Here is a 27589-nt window from a genome sequence, read left to right as displayed (position 1 = left end):
TAATGTCAGAAGCTTTTAGGGAAAAAGAGTATCCAGAGAATTTGATCAAGGGATCACTAGACAAATTGAGACGAATGCAAAGGAAAGATTTTTTTGAAAATAAAAAGGTGGAAGATGAAGTTTGCAAAAATGAGCAAATTAGAATCACACTCCCATTCAATAATGAATATAGAAAAATTCAGGGAATCATACGCAAACATTGGCATATATTAAAGAAAGAAAAAACAATAGGTTCCCTGATCCCACCAAATCCATGCATTACTTTCACCAAGGCCCCCAACCTGGCGAATATAGTGGCACCTACAATAAAAAAGAATAAGATAACTGAGCCCTCCATACAAAATTGGATTTATATGGAAGGATTCTTTAGATGTGGGCAATGTGGCAATTGCAAAATTACCACATTCCCACGCAAAACAGGAGAAGTGATCTCAACAGTGAATCACCACAAACATGTCATAAAAGATTTCTTAACCTGCAGTTCTGAAAACGTAATTTATATTATAGAATGTCCCTGTGGGAAGCAATATGTGGGGAGAACCAAAAGGATGTTGAAAAAACGTATCTCTGAACACGTAGCCAACATTAAAAAAGGATTGGAGACACACGCATTGTCCAAACATTTTAAAATGCTTCACAATCAGAATCCATCTGGGATAAAATTTGCCGCAATTGACAAGGTGACCAGAGAATGGAGGGGGGGAGATCACATAGGCAAAATGTCGAGGGTGGAGACGCAGAGAATTTATGAACTGAATACACTTGTGCCGGGAGGACTGAACTCAGAGTTTGAGTTATTCGGATTCTTATGATCTGGGGGGGTGGGGGGGCCCGCGGCGGGCGACGGTATCCTTCCCAGTGAATTTATTTCTGGGGGGGTCCGGTCCTCCGCGGCGGGCCTCCACTGATGCTTCAGTCACGTATCCGACACTATTCATGTATGCTCTGCATAGCCACCAACTCGCCCTTACCCTACGATAATACTCTATAGAAATCAAGTTTTATATAAAAAAAGGGTTTTATAAAAAAATGTATAAAATTGACTAGTTTTATATTTATTAATGTATATTTATTTGATGCATGTGCAATTGTTTAATTCAAAAGTGTATAGGATGATAGTAAATTTTGGTGACATTAATAAGTCTGAAGAAAACCGCATGAATACCGCTGGACAGATTGCGTTTTGTTGCAGATAATACACTATAAATGGCGACAAATCACATTGGACGCATTGAAAAAGATTGGAATATACCTACTGCCAACTCAATTTGTTTTTTTGCATTATGTACTGCCGATATTGGGGTACAGTTGAACGATAAAAAGAAATATATATAAATCTAATATGGAGAATAAAAGAAACTGTTGAAAAATAGGCGTTTCCAAAATCCACACCAGGTCTTGTGAAACAAGTCCTACCACACAGCAGATGATAGTTGTGTCATTATCCAAGACTATATAAAGAACTTTAGAAGGGGGACACATTACCACTGAGGAAGGGGTGATAACAGACCCCGAAACGCGTTTGGTGCTAGGATCCCCCCTGATGGATACTGACTTTCCATGCTAAAGTACTACAGATACCCGGATCAACTGTGTCTCACTACAGACCCTATGCGCTGTCTAAAAGGACTTTTTTGAGGAGCACCATACCCTCATCTAAAAATCAAGTCCAGCGCAGAAAAAGGAACCTGTGATATCCAGTGAGCGCCGGCTCTTATACTGACAGAGCGGCGCCTATAAGACAGAGAGGGGAATGAAACACATAGGCGATATCCCTGAACTCAAAGTACCGGCACAGCAGCGGAATAAAGTATTACAACTGAACAGTGAGTAAAGCGGGACGCCGCTTAATTAAATCACTGTATTGAACATCTGCGATTCTATTTTATTTGCGAGGAGAAGCTATTTTTGGGTCATCAATACCCTAAAGAATATATCTTTTCACTATACCAAACTATTAGTGGGATGAACATTTATTTAACAAGACTTTTATCCCCGAACAATCAGAGGCGGTCCTATTTTAATTAATTTTTTAGATAAATAGGAATCTAGTTTTATTCATCCGGATTTTATGTTATGGTGTTTTAATAGAATTAAATGATTTGTGTATATGTTTCTATGTTCCATTGATAATAAATTGTAAGGTTCCTATATTTAAGAGAGTGCCCAGTATCTCTTTTTTCATTTATTTTAAAATGTATTATAAAGGAAGATTGACTGAAAAAAGAAAGAACAGATCATAAGGTAACAAATCCTACAATGGAGCTCCACGCCTTTCATAATTCATAGAATCTGAACATTACAATGACTTTTGACTTGTCAGATTTTTAATGTACTACAATATTCCATTTTATGACACTTTTTCCTCATACTATGCATACAAATGGTTCCCTTCTCATGTGAATTTTTAAATGTTTCAAAAGATGTAATTTATGAGTAAAAAATGTCCTATATTCTATACATGCAAACGGTTTCTCTCCTGTGTGAATTCTCTGATGTCGAATAAGATTTGATATTAGACTAAAACACTATTCACATTCAGGACATGAAAATGGCTTTTCTACTGTGTGAATTCTCTGATGTCGGACAAGATCTGTTTTATGACTAAAACACTTCTTACATTCAGGACATAAATATGGTTTCTCTTCTGTGTGAGTTTTCTGATGTTTAACAAGAATTTATTTTTGAATAAAACATTTGTTACATTCTGGACATGAAAATGGCTTCTCTCCTGTGTGAATTTTCTGATGTTCTACAAGATTTGTTTTCTGACTGAAACTCTTATCACATTTAGGACATTTAAATGTCTTTTTTCCTGTGTGAAGGCTCAAATGTTTAACAAAATCTGACTTCTGAATAAAACACTTCTCACATTCATGAAAATGGCTTCTCTACTGTGTGAATTCTCTGTTGTCCAACAAGATATGATTTCCGACTAAAGCACTTCTTACATCCAGGACATGAAAATGGCTTCTCTTCTGTGTGATTTCTCTGATGTCAGACAAGATCTGATTATTGACTAAAACACTTTTCACATTCAGGTCATAAAAATGGTTTCTCTTCTGTGTGAATTCTCAGATGTCGAATAAGATGTGATTTCTGACTAAAACATTTCTCACATTCAGGACATGAAAATGGTTTCTCTTCTGTGTGAATTCTCTGATGTCGAATAAGATGATATTTCTGACTAAAACATTTCTCACATTCAGTACATGAAAATGGTTTATCTTCTGTGTGAATTCTCTGATGTCGGACAAGATCTGATTTCTGACTAAAACACTTCTCACATTCAGGACATGAAAATGGCTTTTCTACTGTGTGAATTCTCTGATGTCCAACAAGATGTGATTTCCGACTAAAGTACTTCGCACATTCAGGACATGAAAATGGCTTCTCTCCTGTGTGAATTCTCTGATGCACAACAAGATATGATTTTCGACTAAAATATTTCTCACATTCAGGACATGAAAATGGCTTCTCTCCTGTGTGAATTCTCTGATGCACAACAAGATATGATTTTTGACTAAAACATTTCTCACATTCAGGACATGAATATGGCTTCACTCCTGTGTGAATTCTCTGATGTCTCACCAGTTGTAATTTTGAAGTAAAACATTTCTCACATTCCGAACATGAATATGGCTTCACTCCTGTGTGAATTCTCTGATGTACAACAAAATATGCTTTTGTAATAAATGATTTCTCACATTCTGGACATTTAAATAACCTTTCACCTTGTTGAGTTTCCTGAAATGTCTTTTCAAAAAGTTTAATATATTCAGATCTTGCAGACATTTCACCCAGTCTGTTTTTAGTTCTATTACTAACAAGTCGCACTTGATTATCTTCTACTTCATAAGAGGAAGAGATGATATATTTCTAGTAGCCTCTTATGCTGTCCTCACCTGGAGAAAGAAGAAAAGATTTATGAGATAAAAGGTCCTTATTTTCCTTTCTACTAATTAATTAATGCTACAAATACATAAATATATGTAACCTGCTTCCTCACACTTATCACTGCTGACATCCCCCAACAAAGCTCCACATTTTATCAGTCATACACATAGATAAGAGCTAAATGCTACACCAAGTCATTGCACACCTCTTCTTGAATAGTCTTGTATTGAGACTCCTTGGATGTCACATTCAGGGACTTATGTTCCTCTATTTATTTTTGTGCTTTACCTCTTTAGCACTTTGGTTGGCTATTAATCCTGCAGACCAGTCTATACCATTGTGTTGATATAAAGTTGTTTTTTTTTTGCACTGTAATATTATTTCTTTATGAACTTTATACTTTGGCCCATATACTATGTAGCATTATCCCGGGCTATTACAATGATACAGAACTTGATTAGATTTTATCAGTCCCTTGTGAATTTATTTTTTATCTTTTTAAGAGTTTACTTATTTAATAAATCTAAAACCAGACAATCCTGTCTCTTTGTCTATCAGGGAGGTGCTGGTAGTTTATAAACTGGCAACACTATTGATAATTTAATTTTTTATTACATTTACTATACACCCACATACCCAACTCTATTTTTGTGACAATGCTATAATGTATTTGCTATATAACATATAATGTATATATAACATATAATTATATATAACATATAATGGGAGAATTTGTTTCTTTACCCAATTCGTTATCCTTTCATTTTTATGCATGAAACTTTACTTGAAATTTCTCTTCCCAAGAGATCAAATGTCTCTGTAATACAATATTAGGGTTAGGGTTTTCATTACCTTATAGAGAACAGTATTGTCTGCAAATTTTAACCACCTCAGCATCCCTAGCTTAAACACCCTTAATGACCAGACCACTTTTTACAATTCTGCACTACACTACTTTCACGGTTTATTGCTCGGTCATACAACTTGCCACCCAAATGAATTTTACCTCTTTTTCTTCTCAGTAATAGAGCTTTCATTTGGTGGTATTTTATTGCTGCTGACATTTTTACTTTTTTTGTTATTAATCAAAATTTAATTTTTCACTTTCAGTTGTAATATTTTTTTTTAAAAACTACATTTCTATATAAATTTTTCTTAAAAATTTTTGTTCTACATGTCTTTAATTAAAAAAAATGCAATAAGTGTATATTTATTGGTTTGCGCAAAAGTTATAGCGTTTACAAACTATGGTACAAAAATGTGAATTTCCGCATTTTGAAGCAGCTCTGACTTTCTGAGCACCTGTCATGTTTCCTGAGGTTCTACAATGGCCAGACAGTAGAAAAACCACACAAATGACCCCATTTGGGAAAGTAGACACCCTAAGGTATTCGCTGATGGGCATAGTGAGTTCATAGAACTTTTTATTTTTTGTCACAAGTTAGCGGAAAATGATGATTTTTTATGGGGTTTTTTTCTAACAAAGTCTCATATTCCACTAACTTGTGACAAAAAATAAAAACTTCCATGTACTGACTATGCCCATCACGAAATACCTTGGGGTGTCTTCTTTCCAAAATGGGGTCACTTGTGGGGTAGTTATACTGCCCTGGCATTTTAGGGGCCCTAATGCGTGAGAAGTAGTTTGAAATCCAAATGTGTAAAAAATGCCCTGTGAAATCCTAAAGATGCTCTTTAGAATTTAGGCCCCTTTGCCCACCTAGGCTGCAAAAAAGTGTCACACATGTGGTATCGCCATACTCAGGAGAAGTAGGGCAATGTGTTTTGGGGTGTCTTTTTACATATACCCATGCTGGGTGGGAGAAATATCTCTCTAAAAGACAACTTTTCCCATTTTTTTTATACAAAGTTGTCATTATATAGAGATATTTCTCTCACCCACATGTGTGACTCTTTTTTGCAGCCTAGGTGCGCAAAGGGGCCCAAATTCCTTTTAGGAGGGCATTTTTAGACATTTGGATCCCAGACTTCTTCTCACGCTTTAGGGCCCCTAAAATGCCAGGGCAGTATAAATACCCAACATGTGACCCCATTTTGGAAAGAAGACCCCCCAAGGTATTCCGTGGGGTGCAGGGCGAGTTCATAGACGTTTTTTTTTTGACACAAGTTAGCGGAAATAGTTTTTTTTTTCTCACAAAGTCTCCCTTTCCGCTAACTTGTGATAAAAAGTTCAATCTTTCATGGACTCAATATGCCCCTCAGCGAATACATTGGGGTGTCAACATATGGAAATCAACTGATACTTTCCAAAACGGGGTCATATGTGGGGTATTTATACTGCTCTGGCATTTTAGGGGCCCTAAAGCGTGAGAAGAAGTCTGGAATATAAATGTTTAAAAAATTTTACACATTTGGATTCCGTGAGGGGTATGGTGAGTTCATGTGAGATTTTATTTTTTGTCACAAGTTAATGGAATATGAGACTTTGTAAGAAAAAACGAAAAAAATCCATTTCCGCTAACTTGTGCCAAAAAAAAAAATCTTCTATGAACTCGCCATGCCCCTCAAAAGTGATCTTTATAGCGCCACAGCGATTTTACGGTGTTTTTCCAGTGATCAGAAAAAAAAAAATTCTGTCACTGCAGTGGGGGTACTGAACGCAAGTGTGCGCACAAGATCAGGCCTGATCGGGCGAACACTGCGTTTTTTGTAGAGCCTAAAGAACATGTCCTATTCTTGTCCGCAATTGCATTTTCTATATAGTTCTGGCAATGTGCCGGTGTCCGTGTTTTGAGGATCTGCGGTGTCCTTGTTTTGCGGATCCATGGATCCGCAAAACACATACAGACGTCTGAATGGAGCCTTACAGGTGATCAATGGCAGAGGGTGATCAGGGAATCTATATGGGGTGATCAGGGGTTAATAAGGGGTTAATAAGTGACAGGGGGGGTAGTGTAGTAGTGTTTGGTGCTACTTCACAGAGCTGCCTGTGTCCTCTGGTGGTCGATCCAAGCAAAAGGGACCACCAGAGGACCAGGTAGCAGGTATATTAGACGCTTTTATCAAAACAGCGTCTAATATACCTTTTATGGGTTAAAAAAATTGCATCTACAGCCTGCCAGCGAATGATCGCCGCTGGCAGGCTGTAGATACACTAGTTTACCTGCAGATCCTGTGAACACGTGCGCCTATGTGCGCGCGTTTACAGGAAATCTCGCGTCTCGCGAGATGACGCCCCGGCGCGTCCAGGAGGAATAACAGGGCCGCCGCCAGGAATCAATCCTGCGTACGGCGGTCCTGTAGTGGTTAAAGTTCTCCTCTATAATCCCCCTACAAAATGATTACTTAATATGATAAGTTAATCCTGACCTCTAAAGCACCCTACATTTATCTAAGATACAATCAGTCACCATGTGCTTTCAAGGCTATAATGACTCTCTGTGGTGTGTTTTCAATACACATGATGTAGGCAATGCAAAAATTCAGTAAAAAACTGACATGTGGACCCCAAATCACATTAACGTATTAAATAATCCCTAACTGGTACTTACACCCCAATAACCCCTTGGGGACTGAAACATGGACCACATTATGCCTTAAAGAGGACCTTTCACCCATTATGACAATGTTAACTAAGTATACATACATGGAGAGCGGCGCCCGGGGATCTCACTGCACTTACTATTATCCCCGGGCGCCAGTCCGTTCTCCCGCTATGCCCTCCGGTATCTTCGTTCACAAAGTTATGGTAGGCGGAGTCTGCCCTTGTTCTGCTGTAGCGCTGGCCAATCGCATTGCAGAGCTCATAGCCTGGGAGAAAAGAACCTCCCAGGCTGTGAGCTCTGCGCTGCGATTGGCCAGCGCTACAGCAGAACAAGGGCTGACTCCGCCTACCATAATTTAGTGACTGAAATCTCCGCCTACCATAACTTAGTGAGCGAAGATACCGGAGGGCATAGCAGGAGAACGGAGCGGCGCCCGGGGATAATAGTAAGTGCAGTGAGATCCCCGGGCACTGCTCTCCATGTCTGTATACTTAGTTCACATTGTCATAATGAGTGAAAGGTCCTCTTTAAGGACTAAACTCTCCCTAATAACATTAACCTTCATTCTGAATTTGTGTTTTTACAATAAGCTGATTCCTGGGTGTAATTAGATCTGTACAGCATTTTACACATTTTATATCATATTGTACAAATCCCAAAGGATCTGATGGAAACTAATTAAAATGTTAAAACTAATAGTTGTAAAGTAATGTACAGTCAGTGTAAAAAATATCAAATTCCTCTGAGTCTTACAGAAGTCAACATATGGAAATCAACTGATACAATTTATTAGAAAATCATCCTATTCTACTATATACCCTTCATCTCCTTATTATATAAATAGACATTAGAAGACTGCCCCCAAATAGACATGATCTCAAGAAGTCATTTATAGAAGTAGAAGAGAGATAACTGGGCACACCTAGGATATTGGTAATTGGTATTTATTAGTTAGTTATGTAAGTTAATAAAAGTTTATTAAAAGTACTTGCGATAGTCTGGAATGTAAAATCACTATCACACTATTAAGTAACATACAAAATATCAAAATATCAATTCTGCGTCCCAGTGGTTGGAGTGGAGCCGCAACAGTCAAAAACGACAATTGAGCAGCCTCACTCCAATCCCTGCGCAAGCAGAACAAATATGATACATATAGGCTACATACACCAAAGTAACATTAAGTTGGCGGATTACTGCAGCAATAACATATAGAGGTGATAAAAGTGATAAAATAAGTCCAATATAAAAGGAATAATGTCCTGGTAACGTTATAAATAGAAATTCGTTTCTCCTGAAGGTTAGCAAAATGTCCAAATATGCCAAAGGTACCCACAGGTGATGTTGTATAGTCTATTCACAATGGTGCAATAGTTTGGTTCATTCGATCATTAGGCCAGCGGCGTCCCGCTTATGGTCTAAAATTAATTAATCCGACAATTGGACAGAAGTACATAGAGGAACAGTCTTACCGGTGATGGAGGGTTCTCACAATGAGGAGAAACCTCTGCCGTCTAACGAAACTTAATCCTGGTTTTTGTGCAGTCGGGCAGGGCTCGCGGTAGATGCTGTAAATCACCTGTTCGCAGTCAAATCACTGCACGAGGTCCCGCTTGTTTGAGTCCTAATAGAATATCCCAACCTTTCAGGTGGATGTTTCAGATCGGCTGTACATGACGAGTCGGCTCAAGATTGTTCCTTTCTCCAGTCGATGCGGTGCACTCGCATATGCTTGAATTTGGGGGGTCAGACCAGACGCGTTTCGGGGTTAGAGTATCCCCTTCATCAGTGGCTATCCGACCTCCCCAAGAGACCATTCTTTTATGCTCTGGCAAAGAGCTTTACAAACCCCGGTTCAGAATTCAGTTCTGGAAGTCCAGAAAAAAACTTTATATCTCATCGGCGGATATTTTCCTTGTAAGTGTAACAGTTCCGCTTTACTTATTCTGCTTATTAGGAAACCATTGTTATGTTTGCACGTTTATAAAGTAGTAATCACTTATATACTGCATCATTTGTTGCAATGTGAAACAACTAGATGACAAAGCTGCGGTTCACTAGCGTCTTTGCTGTCGCCTACCGCCGTCCAGATGATACAATATAAAATGGTACGTTTATAAATATATATATATGTGATATACAACACATATGTAGAACATTTCAGAAGATTTTTCGACAAATATCTCACCATTCCACCACTATATATAGAAAATATCTGTAAGAGTGTCTATAAGAACAGGAATGTAGAGACGTATAAAAAGTATTTTGTTATATAAAATGAGGGAGATGAGTATTAAAAACGCACCGTGGTGCTATATTCACAATACAATATATAAATTCTAACTCCAGAGGATCATATATTAATGCCTCTATAGAGTCGGATATCCATATGCCTAGAGGGAGGAAATCGATATGGGTATTGGTGTACACTCATATAGTAATATTTTTTATAATTTTGATTTTTTTGATTTTTTTCCTTATATGTTATTAGTTTTTTCTGAAATGAGGGATCAAATCTCAATGGTTAGTTGTGTTCTTGCCCAAAAAATTGGACAAATTACATAAGCCCCATGGGCATATTGTTCATAATGTTAAACATAATATAGAGTCTTGTGCAGCCCAAAATATATATATATATGTGTATACACACCAATACCCATAAGATGTTTCTATGAGGATATTAAAATATATAATAAAATATATAATAAAAAAATATAACGTTACCAGGACATTATTCCTTTTATATTGGACTTATTTTATCACTTTTATCACCTCTATATGTTATTGCTGCAGTAATCCGCCAACTTAATGTTACTTTGGTGTATGTAGCCTATAAGTATCATATTTGTTCTGCTTGCGCAGGGATTGGAGTGAGGCTGCTCAATTGTCGTTTTTGACTGTTGCGGCTCCACTCCAACCACTGGGACGCAGAATTGATATTTTGATATTTTGTATGTTACTTAATAGTGTGATAGTGATTTTACATTCCAGACAATCGCAAGTACTTTTAATAAACTTTTATTAACTTACATAACTAACTAATAAATACCAATTACCAATATCCTAGGTGTGCCCAGTTATCTCTCTTCTACATTTATCCCACTCTAGCAGCGGGGTGACGCTGCTAAAACTGAGAGCACCCTACTTGGTGCATCAACCTCCCTGTGCATCTAACTTAACTTTTACATTTATAGAAGTCATAAGAGCACAAAATTACATCAAAAGGCAATGTTTTGTGCTCCACCATCCTCTACACTATGTACTGTCTACAATATGTGTTATATGTACTGACCTGTATTATATCTCTAGTTAGGGGAGCAGATAACGATATCTATAGAGAAAATGATATAGGAGAGTTAATCACAGATTTTTAGCCCTGTCAGTAAAACTCTTTCACAAAATTAGTATATAGTTTGTATATTGGCTCTACTATCTCATTTAACTATGGTAGGGGTGCTTAGTTTAAAAATGACTCACCCAGTCACTGAGGTAATAAATTATGGTTCAAAATTCATAAATCACTTCTAAAACCAATTTTATGCAAAAAGATCAGTTAAAATTAATAATTATTTCACACATAAGACAAAAAAAAACTTTAAAATATATATTTGCTTATTTATAAAAATGTTGTACTCCACAATGGCAATATTAAAATGTACAAATAATGTCCAGTCGACGTCCACTGCTATTTAGATTGCTACTGTTTATTGCTATTTTATGCCAAATCTACATTATTATTATGCATCTATTTTATCCACTTGCTTTGTGTCTGGAGTAAGGCTGTTAGTCACAGACATCATATACCGTTATCCACTAGTGACTAATTTCTACTCCATTCACAAATATACAGAATTCTCATCTTGAGCGATTTTTATCTTGAGTGTTTTTTCTTGAGTGCTGTTGATTACGTGGAAGTGATATAAGCCCATACTGTCATACTGTATATATTTACTATATCATATTTTAGTAACATATTTGTCATTTCTACTATTTTAACTAGTACAATAAACATTAGTTACCAATATCTTAGGTGTGCCCAGTCATCTCATCTATATTTCCTTCTTTCACAGCAGCGGGGTGACGCTGCAAGACTGAGAGCACCCTTTTTAGCGTGTCAATCACCCTGTGCATCCAACTAATATACTATTATTGAAATAATGTCCAGTCGACGTCCACATTAATCTTTGCCTTTCATAAATAGGTAAAAAATCCAAAAAGGTTCAAACTGATCAATAGGATGCGATTATTCATATATTAAATCCAATACATATATAGAAGTGTCATTTATAGATAAATAAAAAGGAATATGATGAGTTCAAAAAGGACAATGTGAACGGGTAATGGTGGGTAGTTGCGGTTACTAGTTACTACCCACCATTACCCGTTCACATTGTCCATCTAACTGCAATATCTAAAAAAGGATTGCAGGACAAACTAAAAAGATTTCCTCTCACGCTTTATTCAACACCCACCCGAGGCATCACGTGACAGAAATTGAATCACAAGCTCTGACACAAGAGTCACGTGACGGAGCATCACGTGAGACGCCAGTTTCACCGCGGGACCGAAGGAACACGACCGCTACACAGAGAGCCAACACACACAGGCCTCACATCAATACGAGGGTGGGTGAGTGTATCTACACCACGAGGGACGCCTCTGGTGTAGACGTTGAAGCAACTATAAAGTGAGTGGAAACATATATATCTATCTATATTCATGTATATATGCAAGAAAAGGAAGGCACTTACAATTGAAAAAGGATCCTTCTTTCTTATACGCCAAGTGTATGAATGGACAGATCTTATTTTACAGTACCTCATACTACAGCATTTTTTATACAGCAAACCATGAAAGAGTGACACTACTATTATTTTATACCAGTTTATATGTATATATTGGACCTAATATATGAATTATCGCACCCATAGGTTTTGAACGCATCATATTCCTTTTTATTTATCTATGAATGACACTTCTATATATGTATTGGATTTAATATATGAATTATCGCATCCTATTGATCAGTTTGAACCTTTTTGGATCTTTTGCCTATTTATGAAAGGCAAAGATTTAAGTAGACGTCGACTGGAAATTATTTGCACATTTTAATATTGCCATTGTGAAGTACAACATTTTTATAAGCAAGAAATAAATAGCAATTTTAAGTAACCTTTTTGTATCAAATTGGTTTTAGATGTGATTTGGATGGTAAGTGCTTGTTTATTTATGAATCTTTCACAAAATTATCTTCTTTCTGTCCAGCGATGGAAGTCAGGATCGGTGATTGTCCGTGTTCCCTGCATAGTTACAGGTATGTACTATCAAATGTATGGACACTGCGTGTACAATTACCTACACACTACTGTGCGGACAATCACCAGTCACTGCTGCCATCACTGAACCTCCAGGAAAGAGTTATTCCCATTGTAAGAATTTCCTCCCTCTTACTGAGTCTGATTCTAAAGGTTCAGTGCAAGAAATGAAATACAAGAAGTGTAGAAAATGTGTATTGTAAAAAGTGGAAAATCAGTGTCCAGTTATGATGGGACTTATATATGGAAATCTACATGGAGACATACACAAGAGACAATACAGAGACACATTGCCCTTATACACAGCACAGATTACAATATCTTACAATTGCTTCCATTTACCGTCAGTTCAGTGATACTTACCAGATGTGGACCCTCCACACACTCAGGACTTTATCTTCAGCAAGTGTCTTCTCCTCAGCAAGTCAGTGATTAAAGTAAATTCCCTTGATAAATTCCAGATTTCTGAGCCATGCTTGGGTCTTTTATACCCCTTTGGTGGCTATAGCTATCTGCTCCTCCTCTTCCTCCAGGAGATGCTCAGTCCCACCTTCATTATCAATGAAACCTTTGATGATCAGATCTGGCTTCCATCATTACCATATACAATGGCAGAATAATGGTGCCACCTTCTCCAGTTTAGCATTTTCTGTCCTCTTGAGATGGTTCTTCATTTACACATTGTATTTGCAGGGTAGAGACCTATTGTTCACACTCCTATTTAGCATCTGTAAGAGATTCCTGGGATTCTCCAAGACCTTTTCATGTGAGAATCAGTTTAAACAATGAGCATTTTACACCCTGATACTTTCCATCAAGACCTAGAACCACATGACTCTCCATCTATAATTCACATATATGAAATACTCCATATTATATCCAGTATAGCAGATTATAAGACTTCTGTTATTCAATTGTACTTATTTCTTACAGATTTCATCTGGAGGGTGAATGACACAGGATGAATACTCTTTGACAATTTTTTAGTTTTTGTTTTTAGGCTTTAAATCATACAATTACCAGACAACCATTAGCATATCATCATGGTCTGTGAAGTAATACTTGTGTTAATTATCACAATCACAGACATTTCTATATTTCCTGGTTGCTCAATCGTTCAATTTATAAATATCATATCATTTTTATATATGACACCATCACTACTGGGTCCACACTGTATGTTCTGTAATTCACTTGTGGCCATCACCATGATACAAGTTCAGGTTGTCTTCACTGGATTCTCACATATCTGTGTCATCTCCAGTTCTGAGAACCAAAACCTCTTCAGGTCATCTGCTTGGTTTTCTCCTGACTGTGATTATTCCTTTATTAGCTGATACTTACACAATTGAGTCCATTTCTCGTCTTAAGTCTATAAAATGTTTGATGCTTCATAACAATTCATGAACTTAATGAAGTAAATCATTTCTGATCATTTCTCTTATTTGATCTATAGAAATTCAGACAAATGTGTATGTATTTAATCAGATAGACATTAATCAGGCAAACAAGCCCTTCCTCACAGCATACAAGACATAGAACATGCTAAAAATATATATACTGACAGGCAGGCTGGAAAAGCAGTAAGACAGAAAATCTGGTGTGAATGGAATAGGAGCTGGAATGCAAACATCTTAATAAAAGAGTTATATAATATACCAAGCCCAGTACAGACACATATTGCAGATAGTACACTTAAAAAGAAGGCAAAATGCAGTGTGAATAAGGTTATCAAAATAGGTATAACATATCAGTCTTAACCCTTTCAAGAACAAGCCATTTTTCATCTTCATGACCAGGTCTAATTTTGTAAATCTGATATATGTCACTTTATGTGCTATTAACTTTGGAACGTTTTTATTTATACAAGCCATTCTGAGAAAATTTTCTCGTGACAAATTGTACTTCATGTTAGTGGTAAATTTGGGTCGGTATGTTTTACCTTTATGCTATAAAAAATCCCAAATTAACAGAAAATTTGGAAAAAAAAATTAATTTTCTAAATTTTAATTTCTACACCTTAAAGGCAGATAGTGATACCTCATTAGATAGTTTTTCCTTAAGATTCCCTATATGTCTTCTTTATGTTGGCATCATTTTGAAAATTACATTTGAATTTTTTAGGATGTTAAAAGGCTTATAATTTAAGAAGCAATTTTTAAATGTTCTATAAAATTTTCAAAACTGACCTTTTTCAAGGACCAGTTCAGCTCTGGAGTAACTTTGAGGTGCTTATATAATAGAAACCACCCATAAATTACCTCATTTTAGAAATTACATTCCTAAAATTATTCAAAACTGGTTTTATAATCTGTTAATCCTTTAGGTCAGCGGTGGGGAACCATTTTGCTGCCAAGGGCCATTTGGATATTTGTAACATCATTCGGGGGCCATACAAAATTCTCAATAAAATTTTTTTACTGCTGTATTTGGTCAAACATATAATTGACTTAGGGATAAGTTACAGAAATTGCACTTCAATTAAAATAATCTAGAGGGCTGTATTTTTGCAGCACAAAATAGCGCCTGCACTATATATATACAGTATATTACATACAATACAGGCGCCATATTGACCACACATAGCAGTCTAATTTTTAAGTTCAGAATGTTACTTATTTGACATTAATGGCAGGAAGCTAAACCCAGGGGGTCCAGAGAGGGGTTCACCCAGCTTTCACTCTCCCTGCCTCTTTCTTCGCAACTGTCCCTGCCTTTGTCCCTTTCTCAGCAAAATATCTGCCCCCACCTCCATCAGCCTGAAATCAGCCTCCTATCAGACCCCCCAGGCCTACATCAGACTCAGATCAGACTCCCATCAGACCTCTAAGCCTCAGATTAGACCCCAATCAGACCCTTCCTAGCTTCAGATCAGACTCCCATCAGACCCCCAGCCTCAGACCAGACCCGGATCAGACGCCCAGCCTCAGATCAGCCCCCATCAGACCCCCCAGGGTCAGATCAGCCCCTATAAGACCCCCCAGCCTCAGATCAGACCTTCATAATACCCTCCCTAGCCTCAGATCAGCCCCCATCATACCCTCCCCAGCCTCAGATCAGCCCCCATCAGCCCCCCTAGTCTCAGATCAGACCCCTATCAAACCCCAGCCTCAGATCAGACACCCCCAGCCTCAGATCAGACCCTCCCAAGCCTCAGATCAGACCCCCATCAGACCCTCCCCACCCTCCTTTAGCCTCAGATCAGCCCCAATCAGACATCAGATCAGATACTGTATTTAAGATAAACAAATAAACTTACCTCTCCAGCTCCGTACGGCGCTGCCTCTTGGCAGATTCACTTACCCTCCCTGTTCTTCTTCCTGCCGCACTATATTGTCACCTCACACCGCACAGCGTCAGGTCATAGTGCACGTCTACGTGCACTGCGTCCTGACGCTGGATGTGTCAGGACACAGTGTGGGGCTGAAAGAAGACCAGGGAAGGTGAGGACAGCCAGTGCAGTGCTGTTCTCACCTTCCTGTGCCTCCCGTATGCTAATGACCGCTTCCATAATGGAAGGGGTCATAAGCATTTTCACATTATGTTCTGGCAGGGGGCCGGGGGCCACATGAAATGATACCGTGGGCCGCATACGGCCCTCGGGCCGGAGGTTCCCCACCCCTGCTTTAGGTGTTCCACAAAAATTAAAGGAAAATTGAGGTGAAATTTTAAATTTTTAGTTTTGTGCAGATTTAAATTTTAATCCAAATTTTCCTATAACATAGCAAGGGTTAACAGCAAAACAAACCTCAAAATTTATTACACTGATTCTGCATTTTACATAAACACTCCATTTATGTTCGTAAAAAGCTGTATGGGAACATGGCAGGGTTCAGAAGGAAAGGAGCAACATATGGTTTTTGGAGGGCAGATTTTGCTGGAACGGCTTTTGGGTGTCATGTCATATTTAAAAGCACAGTAGGGCACCCTACAGTAGAAACTCCCAAAAAGTGACCCCATTTTGGAAACTACACCCCTAAAATAACTAATTGAGGGGTTTACTGACCAGTTTTACCTCAGAGGCGTTTCATAATATTTAGAAACACTTGTGTAACGGTCACGTCCACACACACACACAGGGGGAAGGGTAGTGACCACTGCGCTCCACCCTCACCCCTGGCCCTGCCTACTTGCCTCACGAGTCCTGATGACAGGGGACAACTGGACGGCAGTCCCTAACTTAGGATATGTGCAGGGAAGACAGACAAGACAAAATACGGAACATGAACGGACCGGGTCAGAACCAAGAGAGCTATGCAGTACAACGGATTAAGCAAAGAATGGTCAGGAGAAGCCGGGGTCAAATACCAGGAAAGTAGCGAAGTACAAGAGGAGTCCTAAGAGAGTAGTCAGGTGGGAGCCGAGGTCACAATACCAGGATGTATGCGCAGTACAGGAGGAGCAGGCAGAGGATCGTCAGGGAACAGGATCAGGTAAATATTCAGTAGTCCAACAAATAGCCAGGAACCTAGAAATTAACAGGCAACCTGTGGCCAGCAGGCTGCCTGTATTTATAGTGGGGAGTGAGGGTCATGTGACGTGGCCAGCGTCACATGACCGACAGGCCAACCAGTCGAGCACCGAGTGATCAGCTCGGCACTCAAGGCAGACTAGGAGCAGGGAGCCACCCAGTCAGCAAAGCCGCCCTGGGAATGAGGTCAAGCACAAATCCTCATTCCCAAAGCTAAGCAACAGGTCTGCGGGCGATGGGGGACCGAGTGCACCTTCGGAACCCTGTGACAACTTGGCTATGAGAATGAAAAATTATATTTTTTTGCAAGAAAAAATCGCTTAAGGCCAAATTTTTCACTTTAACAAGGGATAACAGGAACAAATTCACCCCATAATTCGTTACCCATTTTCTCCTGAATATGGCAACACCCCATATGTGGTCATTAACTGCTGTATGAGCAGATGACAGAATTCAAAAGGAAAGGAGAGGCATCTGCATTTTCTAACATGGAATTAGCTGAAATAGATTTTAAGGGCCATAACATTTTTATTTTATAGTTGACTGAGCTGTATTGGGGCTAATTTTTTGCTAGATGGGCTATAGTTTCTAATAGTAACATTTTGATTGCTTTTAATTTCATTTTTATGTGGTGAAGTGGGCTAATATTGCAATTTTGTCAGTGTTTTTATTTTTTATTTTTTATGGGGTTCTCCATGTGGTATATTCTATAAGATACTTTTATTCTATGGGTTGATATGGTTATGGTGATACCAAATTTATATTGTTTTATTCATGGTATACCACTTTTATATCATAAAATCACCTTTTATTTTTTATTTTTTTTTGCATCATCGAATCAAAGACCCCTAACTTTTAGATTTTTACGTCAATGTAGCTTTGTGAAACTTAGTTGTTTTTTTTTGCAGGACTGGCTTTAATTTTTACTGGTACAATTTTGGGGTCCATATGACTTTTTGACAGATTGTTAATACATTTTTTAGGAAGTGAAGTGGGCAAAAATTGCATTTCTGTCAGTGTTTTTTTTTGGGGGGGGGGGTTCTCCATGTGGTATATTTGATATGATAATTTTATTCTGTCGGTTGATAGGGTTATGGCGACACCAAATTTGGATTGTTTATTTTAATGTTCTATAACTTTTATATCATAAAATCACTTTTTGTTAAACTGTTTTTTGCATCACCAAAATCTAAGACCCATAACTTATTTATTTTTCTATCAACATGGTTGTATGAGGGCTTATTTTTTGCTTGATGGGCTGTAGTTTTTATTGCTATTGTTTTTGGGATGCATATGACTTTATGATCACTTTATATTCAATTGTTTTGCGAGGCAAAAAAAACAGCAATTCCAACATTGTTTTTAATTTTTATTTTGTACGGCGTTTACCACGCAGAATAAGTACCATGATCTTTTTATAGATCAGGTCATTAGGAATGTGGCAATACCAATTATGTGTAGTTTATTTATTTATTTTTTCATTTTTTAATCTCTTATAAATGAGAAGATATAGAAAAAGGCAATTGTTTATTTTTAATTTACATTTTTTTCACTTTATTTTTTTAATTTTTAATTTTCACTTTTTATCAAGTCCCACTTGGATCTTGAAGATCGAGTGGGGCTGATGGCTATACTATACTTTGCAATGCTCTATGTTCTATATTTTGCTTTCTATATAGTATGTTCTACATTCTGCTTTTTTCACGCAGCTCTGGCCCCATAGAAGTGAATGGGGCTTCAGTGAAAAACACATCGCATCTGCAAGCAAGTGAGAATGCAACGTGTTTTTCACTGATGGTTGCTAAGAGATGTTGTTTGTAAACCTTCAGTTTTTTATCACACGCATGAAAAATGCATCAAAACGCATTGCACCTACGCAAAAAAATTCTGAACAACTGACTGCAATTGTAGACAAAACTGACTGAACTTGCTTGCAAAATGGTGCACGTTTCACAGAATGCACCCTGAACGCATCCGGAGCCAATCCGCCACGCTCGTGTGAAAGAGGCCTTAGGGCTCTTTCACACGAGCGGATGCCATGCGGGTAATCTGCTGCGTGAAAGCGAGCCAAGCCCTGTTTCGGACAGCAGAGACACAGAGCACTAACATGATTGATAATGCCTCTCTATTACATTTTTGATACAAAATCACAGTGACAACTTTATCTCACTGTGATTTTGTAGTAAAAAGATCACAGAGAGACACAGAGAATTATCAATCATGTTAATGCTCCGTGTCTTTGCTGTCCGTAACAGGGCTTGGCTCTCTTTCCTTTCACACAGTGGATTACCTGCATGGCATCTGCTCGTGTGAAAGAGCCCTTACAGGGTTTGATGTATTTACATGTATTACATCTGTTGTGACCACATTTATATAGGCCTTTGCATGTGAGCCAATGTTCTGCATTTTTGCCAATGTGACTGTTTGGAGACACATACATGGAGGGAGCTAAAGTATTACCTAGTGTAACTGCCCGTTTGGCTTAATATTTTTTAAGGAGATGAACAATCTGATCATATTCTAAAGAATAATTGGTAGAAAAGGAAACTAAATCAGAATTACGATTAGTAGTGTTATATTTTTTGGGGGGGAATTTTTTTGTGACAATGCCATCTCTGAGTAAAGAGTCTCTATTTTTGGTGATTACAATATTTTTGACACAATTGAGAGACCAAATGGGATAGCCTCTTTATTTGAGGCGATTATGAATGATGACACATTCCTTGTGAAAATCTTTGATGTCTGAACAGACACGTAACGCCCTGTTGTACTCCCCTGTCGGGATGCTGCGAATTGTGTGATTGGGATGGCAGATGCTTGCGGCCAAAATAGTGTCACATGCTGTAGGTTTTCGACACAACTTGGTAATAACCCGATAATGACAAGAATCTCCAATCAGGGAACCAGAAACAAAATTTCATATGGGTGGTTATTGTCGGTAAAAATAATTAAAAACATATTGTTATTTAAACATTTAATTAAGCCTGCCACGGACGCCACAGGGCTCCCCCAGGAACAATTAAAAATTAAACATCTTCATGATTTAAATATATTTATGTAACAAAATGAAAAATAATGTATGTAATTAAAATCACATATCTAATAAACCATTATATAACATGATTGCACATCACAAAACTCATAACCCGCAAAATGAAGTAAAAAAGTAATATAAATGTTGCATGTACCCCCAAAGAAGTACCAATGGAGACAGTAACATGTCCCATAAAAACAAGCTTTCATGCAGCTGGATTTTTAAAAAAGTAAAAATGTTATGGCGGTTGAAGACAAGGATGCAAAAAAAGATGTACAATTTTTTTTAATGTTCCAAAATTTAAAATAGTAACAAAAAATTTATGATCTGCACCTATATACAGGTTGTGCTGACTCAATTCCCAATTTTTTTTCTTTGTAGTATGTATTGGAGGCGTGGTGATCTCCTTTGAGTCATGCACACCTGACCAGTTAATCTGTCCTGGAGGCTGGTTTTAAAGTCAGTATAAAACTGAGTCTGCTTATATAGAACCTACCAGTGGCCATTTGGCTCCAGGAGAAGTATATGGTGGGCTCAGCGTGCATGTTGGTACTTGCATCCCTGGATCCGATGAAAGCTGTAATGGCACCGGACGGGGTTAAAAGCAAAGTGTGCTTGGCGTGCACGCTGACCTGCATTCCCTGGATTTTGTGTGGCTGTCATGGCCCATGAACAGGTAGGAACTAGTGTTAGGGACCACTCAAATGGAGGCAACCTTAACGCGGTGAGTGGCTTATTACGCTTTGGCCAAAATGTACACCAATGTCTCATCCAGCATGGAGGCAGGGCAGAATGCTGGATATAGAGTGCGATCACATTTGTATTCTCCGTTAACAAAAAATTTATGTTCGGTATTTTTGTAATTGAACTGACCCAAAAAATCTAGTTATTATATTACTAATGGCATAACGATGATGGAATCACTGTTTTGTTATCTCTTTCGAAATCTGTAGATTGAATAGAAAAAAAAGGGTCCTTACCAAACAAATGCAAATAAAAGACTTGAAAAATCATAAAAACATTGCCAAGCAAGATTGTGTAGATGAGGCCGCGCCTTGTGTATCGTCTACCACATTCACAGAGACATGTGATTGTCCACACAACAAGAGTGGAGATCCTCACCTGGACATTAGCCTCACAATGACAACTACTCCAGTCATTCAGATGGTGATTGTGCTCCCCACACATAACATCGCAAGTAGGGATGAGCGAACCCGAACTGTATAGTTCGGGTTCGTACCGAATTTTGGGGTGTCCGTGACACGGACCCGAACCCGAACATTTTCGTAAAAGTCCGGGTTCGGGTTCGGTGTTCGGCGCTTTCTTGGCGCTTTTTGAAAGGCTGCAAAGCAGCCAATCAACAAGCGTCATACTACTTGGCCCAAGAGGCCATCACAGCCTTGCCTACTATTGGCATGCCTGTGATTGGCCAGTGCAGCATGTGACCCAGCCTCTATATAAGCTTGGGTCACGTAGCGCTGCACGTCACTCTGCTGATTCAAGCATAGGGAGAGGTTGCAGCTGCGACGTTAGGGCGAGATTAGGCAGATTAACTCCTCCAAAAGACTTCATTCTGTGATCGATCTGCAGCTGTGGATCATTGAAGTGCTAATATTGACTTGCTCACTTTTTTGAGGCTGCCCAGAGCGTTTTTAGATCACTTTTTTTCTGGGGTGATCGGCGGCCATTTTGTGACTTGTGTTGCGTCAGCACAAGCTATCACCAAGTGTATTTAACCATCGATAGTGTGGGTATTTTGTGCTATATCCTACATCAGCTGCAGGCTGAGCCTGTGTCACCGAAGTGCATTTAACCATCAACAGTCTGGTTATTTTTTGGCCATATACTACATCAGCTGCAGGCTGAGCCTGTGTCACCGAAGTGCATTTAACCATCAACAGTCTGATTATTTTTTGGCCATATACTACATCTGGTGCAGGCTGAGCCTGTGTCACCCAAGTGCATTTAACCATCAACAGTGTGGTTATTTTTTGGCCATATACTACATCAGGGGCAAGTTGAGCCTGTCACCCAGCGCCTAAAAAATAGACCTGACATTTCTATTCAACCAAATCTGTACTGTTTTAGCTGGTCAAGTTATTTGTAGTGACCGTAAAAGCACACTTTTTGTTCTGGGTTGAAAAACTATTCCCAAATTTGCCATTCTCAAAATAACTAGTTTCTGGTATTTGAGGCCTACATGAAATCTATCCCAAAAAGGATATCTTACATTGAAGGTACTGATAGTGTCATTCAGAAAAACCTAAGACACACGCTAGCGTGCAGATAGAAGTCTGATTCTGTGATTAAACCTATACCTGTCACACAGCGCAAAAAAAAACAGCCTCACATCTCTATTTAACCAAATCTGTACTGTTTTAGCTGGTCAAGTTATTTGTAGTGACCGTAAAAGCACACTTTTTTTTCTGGGTTGAAAAACTATTCCCAAATTTGCCATTCTCAAAATAACTAGTTTCTGGTATTTGAGGCCTACTTGAAATCTATCCCAAAAAGGATATCTTACATTGAAGGTACTGATAGTGTCATTCAGAAAAACCTAAGACACACGCTAGCGTGCAGATAGAAGTCTGATTCTGTGATTAAACCTATACCTGTCACACAGCGCAAAAAAAAACAGGCCTCACATCTCTATTCAACCAAATCTGTACTGTTTTAGCTGGTCAAGTTATTTGTAGTGACCGTAAAAGCACACTTTTTTTTCTGGGTTGAAAAACTATTCCCAAATTTGCCATTCTCAAAATAACTAGTTTCTGCTATATGAGGCCTACTTGAAATCTATCCCAAAAAGGATATCTTACATTGAAGGTGCTGATAGTGTCATTCAGAAAAACCTAAGACACACGCTAGCGTGCAGATAGAAGTCTGATTCTGTGATTAAACCTATACCTGTCACACCTCGCAAAAAAAAACAGGCCTCACATTTCTATTCAACCAAATCTGTACTGTTTTAGCTGGTCAGGTTATTTGTAGTGACCGTAAAAGCACACTTTTTGTTCTGGGTTGAAAAACTATTCCCAAATTTTCCATTCTCAAAATAACTAGTTTCTGGTATATGAGGCCTACTTAAAATCTATCCCAAAAAGGATATCTTACATTGAAGGTGCTGATAGTGTCATTCAGAAAAACCTAAGACACACGCTAGCGTGCAGATAGAAGTCTGATTCTGTGATTAAACCTATACCTGTCACACAGCGCAAAAAAAAACAGGCCTCACATCTCTATTTAACCAAATCTGTACTGTTTTAGCTGGTCAAGTTATTTGTAGTGACCGTAAAAGCACACTTTTTTTTCTGGGTTGAAAAACTATTCCCAAATTTGCCATTCTCAAAATAACTAGTTTCTGGTATTTGAGGCCTACTTGAAATCTATCCCAAAAAGGATATCTTACATTGAAGGTACTGATAGTGTCATTCAGAAAAACCTAAGACACACGCTAGCGTGCAGATAGAAGTCTGATTCTGTGATTAAACCTATACCTGTCACACAGCGCAAAAAAAAACAGGCCTCACATCTCTATTCAACCAAATCTGTACTGTTTTAGCTGGTCAAGTTATTTGTAGTGACCGTAAAAGCACATTTTTTTTTCTGGGTTGAAAAACTATTCCCAAATTTGCCATTCTCAAAATAACTAGTTTCTGGTATTTGAGGCCTACTTGAAATCTATCCCAAAAAGGATATCTTACATTGAAGGTGCTGATAGTGTCATTCAGAAAAAGCTAAGACACACGCTACCGTGCAGATACAAGTCTAATTCTGTGATTAAACCTATACCTGTCACACAGCGCAAAAAAAAACAGGCCTGACATTTCTATTCAACCAAATCTGTACTGTTTTAGCTGGTCAAGTTATTTGTAGTGACCGTAAAAGCACACTTTTTGTTCTGGGTTCAAAAACTATTCCCAAATTTGCCATTCTCATAATAACTAGTTTCTGCTACTGTATATGAGGCCTACTTGAAATCTATCCCAAAAAGGATATCTTACATTGAAGGTGCTGATAGTGTCATTCAGAAAAACCTAAGACACACGCTACCGTGCAGATACAAGTCTAATTATGTGATTAAACCTATACCTGTCACACAGCACAAAAAAAAACAGGCCTGACATTTCTATTCAACCAAATCTGTACTGTTTTAGCTGGTCAAGTTATTTGTAGTGACCGTAAAAGCACACTTTTTGTTCTGGGTTGGAAAACTATTCCCAAATTTGCTATTCTCGAAATTGTGGTGAACGGTAACAATGAGGAAAACATCTAGTAAGGGACGCGGACGCGGACATGGTCGTGGTGGTGTTAGTGGACCCTCTGGTGCTGGGAGAGGACGTGGCCGTTCTGCCACAGCCACACGTCCTAGTGAACCAACTACCTCAGGTCCCAGTAGCCAGCAGAATTTACAGCGATATTTGGTGGGGCCCAATGCCGTTCTAAGGATGGTACGGCCTGAGCAGGTACAGGCATTAGTCAATTGGGTGGCCGACAGTGGATCCAGCACGTTCACATTATCTCCCACCCAGTCTTCTGCAGAAAGCGCACAGATGGCGCATGAAATCCAAGCCCATCGGTCTGTAACATCACCCCCATGCATATCAGGGAAACTGTCTGAGCCTCAAGTTATGCAGCAGTCTCTTATGCTGTTTGAAGACTCTGCTGCCAGGGTTTCCCAAGGGCATCCACCTAGCCCTTCCCCAGGGGTGGAAGAGATAGAATGCACTAACGCACAACCACTTTTCCTGATGATGAGGACATGGGAATACCACCTCAGCACGTCTCTGATGATGACGAAACACAGGTGCCAACTGCTGCGTCTTTCTGCAGTGTGCAGACTGAAAGGGAGGTCAGGGATCAAGACTGGGTGGAAGACGATGCAGGGGACGATGAGGTCCTAGACCCCACATGGAATGAAGGTCGTGCCACTGACTTTCACAGTTCGGAGGAAGAGGCAGTGGTGAAACCGAGCCAACAGCGTAGCAAAAGAGGGAGCAGTGGGCAAAATCAGAACACCCGCCGCCAAGAGACTTCGCCTGCTACTGACCGCCGCCATCTGGGACCGAGCACCACAAAGGCAGCTTCAAGGAGTTCCCTGGCATGGCACTTCTTCAAACAATGTGCTGACGACAAGACCCGAGTGGTTTGCACGCTGTGCCATCAGAGCCTGAAGCAAGGCATTAACGGTCTGAACCTTAGCACAACCTGCATGACCAGGCACCTGCATGCAAAGCATGAACTGCAGTGGAGTAAACACCTTAAAAACAAGGAAGTCACTCAGGCTCCCCCTGCTACCTCTTCTGCTGCTGCCACCTCGGCCTCTTCTGCTGCTGCCGCCGCCTCGGTCTCTTCTGCTGCTGCCGCCGCCTCGGCCTCTTCCTCTGCCTCTGGAGGAATGTTGGCACCTGCCGCCCAGCAAACATGGGATGTACCACCAACACCACCACCTGCGTCACCAAGCATCTCAACCATGTCACACGGCAGCGTTCAGCTCTCCATCTCACAAACATTTGAGAGAAAACGTAAATTCCCACCTATCCACCCTCAATCCCTGGCCCTGAATGCCAGCATTTCTAAACTACTGGCCTATGAAATGCTGTCATTTAGGCTGGTGGACACACACAGCTTCAAACAGCTCATGTCACTTGCTGTCCCACAGTATGTTGTTCCCAGCCGCCACTACTTCTCCAAGAGAGCCGTGCCTTCCCTGCACAAACAAGTGTCCGATAAAATCAAGTGTGCACTGCGCAACGCCATCTGTGGCAAGGTCCACCTAACCACAGATACGTGGACCAGTAAGCACGGCCAGGGACGCTATATCTCCCTAACTGCACACTGGGTAAATGTAGTGGCGGCTGGGCCCCAGGCGGAGAGCTGTTTGGCGCACGTCCTTCCGCCGCCAAGGATCGCAGGGCAACATTCTTTGCCTCCTGTCTCCTCCTCCTCCTACTCAGCTTCCTCCTCCTCTTCTTCCACCTGCTCATCCAGTCAGCCACACACCTTCACCACCAACTTCAGCACAGCCCGGGGTAAACGTCAGCAGGCCGTTCTGAAACTCATATGTTTGGGGGACAGGCCCCACACCGCACAGGAGTTGTGGCGGGGTATAGAACAACAGACCGACGAGTGGTTGCTGCCGGTGAGCCTCAAGCCTGGCCTGGTGGTGTGCGATAATGGGTGAAATCTCGTTGCAGCTCTGGGACTAGCCGGTTTGACGCACATCCCTTGCCTGGCGCATGTGCTGAATTTGGTGGTGCAGAAGTTCATTCGCAACTACCCCGACATGTCAGAGCTGCTGCATAAAGTGCGGGCCGTCTGTTCGCGCTTCCGGCGTTCACACCCTGCCGCTGCTCGCCTGTCTGCGCTACAGCGTAACTTCGGCCTTCCCGCTCACCGCCTCGTGCCCATCAGGTGGAACTCCACCTTGCATATGCTGGACAGTAGTGGAGTTTCAGCTGCAGCACACACGGGTCAGTCGCACTGTGGATCAGACCCACTTCACCACCAATGACTGGGCCTCCATGCGAGACCTGTGTGCCCTGTTGCGCTGTTTCGAATTCTCCACCAACATGGCCAGTGGCGATGACGCCGTTATCAGCGTTACAATACCACTTCTATGTCTCCTTGAGAAAACACTTAGGGCGATCATGGAAGAGGAGGTGGCCCAGGAGGAAGAGGAGGAAGAGGGGTCATTTTTAGCACTTTCAGGCCAGTCTCTTCGAAGTGACTCAGAGGGAGGTTTTTTGAAACACCAGAGGCCAGGTACAAATGTGGCCAGACAGGACCCACTACTGGAGGACGAGGAAGACGAGGATGAGGAGGAGGTGGAAGAGGATGAGGATGAAGCATGTTCACAGCGGGGTGGCACCCAAAGCAGCTCGGGCCCATTACTGGTGCGTGGCTGGGGGGAAACACAGGACGATGACGATACGCCTCCCACAGAGGACAGCTTGTCCTTACCAGCCTGGCACACATGAGCGACTACATGCTGCAGTGCCTGCGCAACGACAGCAGAGTTGCCCACATTTTAACGTGTGCGGACTACTGGGTTGCCACCCTGCTAGATCCCCGGTACAAAGACAATGTGCCCACCTTACTTCCCACACTGGAGCGTGATAGGAAGATGCGCGACTACAAGCGCACGTTGGTAGACGCGCTACTGAGAGCATTCCCAAATGTCACAGGGGAACCAGTGGAAGCCCAAGGCGAAGGCAGAGGAGGAGCAAGAGGTCGCCAACGCAGCTGTGTCACGGCCATCTCCTCTGAGGGCAGGGTTAGCATGGCAGAGATGTGGAAAAGTTTTGTCACCACGCCACAGCTAACTGCACCACCACCTGATACGGAACGTGTTAGCAGGAGGCAA

General features: G+C 40.2%; 1 long non-coding RNA gene across 1 annotated transcript in view; it reads right to left on the bottom strand.

The window, feature by feature from the left end:
• Positions 1–3590: 3590 nt before the first annotated feature.
• Positions 3591–27589, bottom strand: part of LOC120993181 — a 45353-nt gene continuing 21354 nt past the window's right edge. The window contains exons 2-3 of the long non-coding RNA XR_005777155.1: positions 10696–10734; positions 3591–3905 (exon numbers count right to left, since the gene is read on the bottom strand). This is a non-coding gene — a long non-coding RNA (uncharacterized LOC120993181). The remainder of the gene's footprint in view (positions 3906–10695; positions 10735–27589) is intronic.

Source organism: Bufo bufo, chromosome 3 (assembly GCF_905171765.1).
Source record: "Bufo bufo chromosome 3, aBufBuf1.1, whole genome shotgun sequence".
NCBI lineage: Eukaryota > Metazoa > Chordata > Amphibia > Anura > Bufonidae > Bufo > Bufo bufo.
This window is presented reverse-complemented; position numbering and strand designations above follow the sequence as displayed.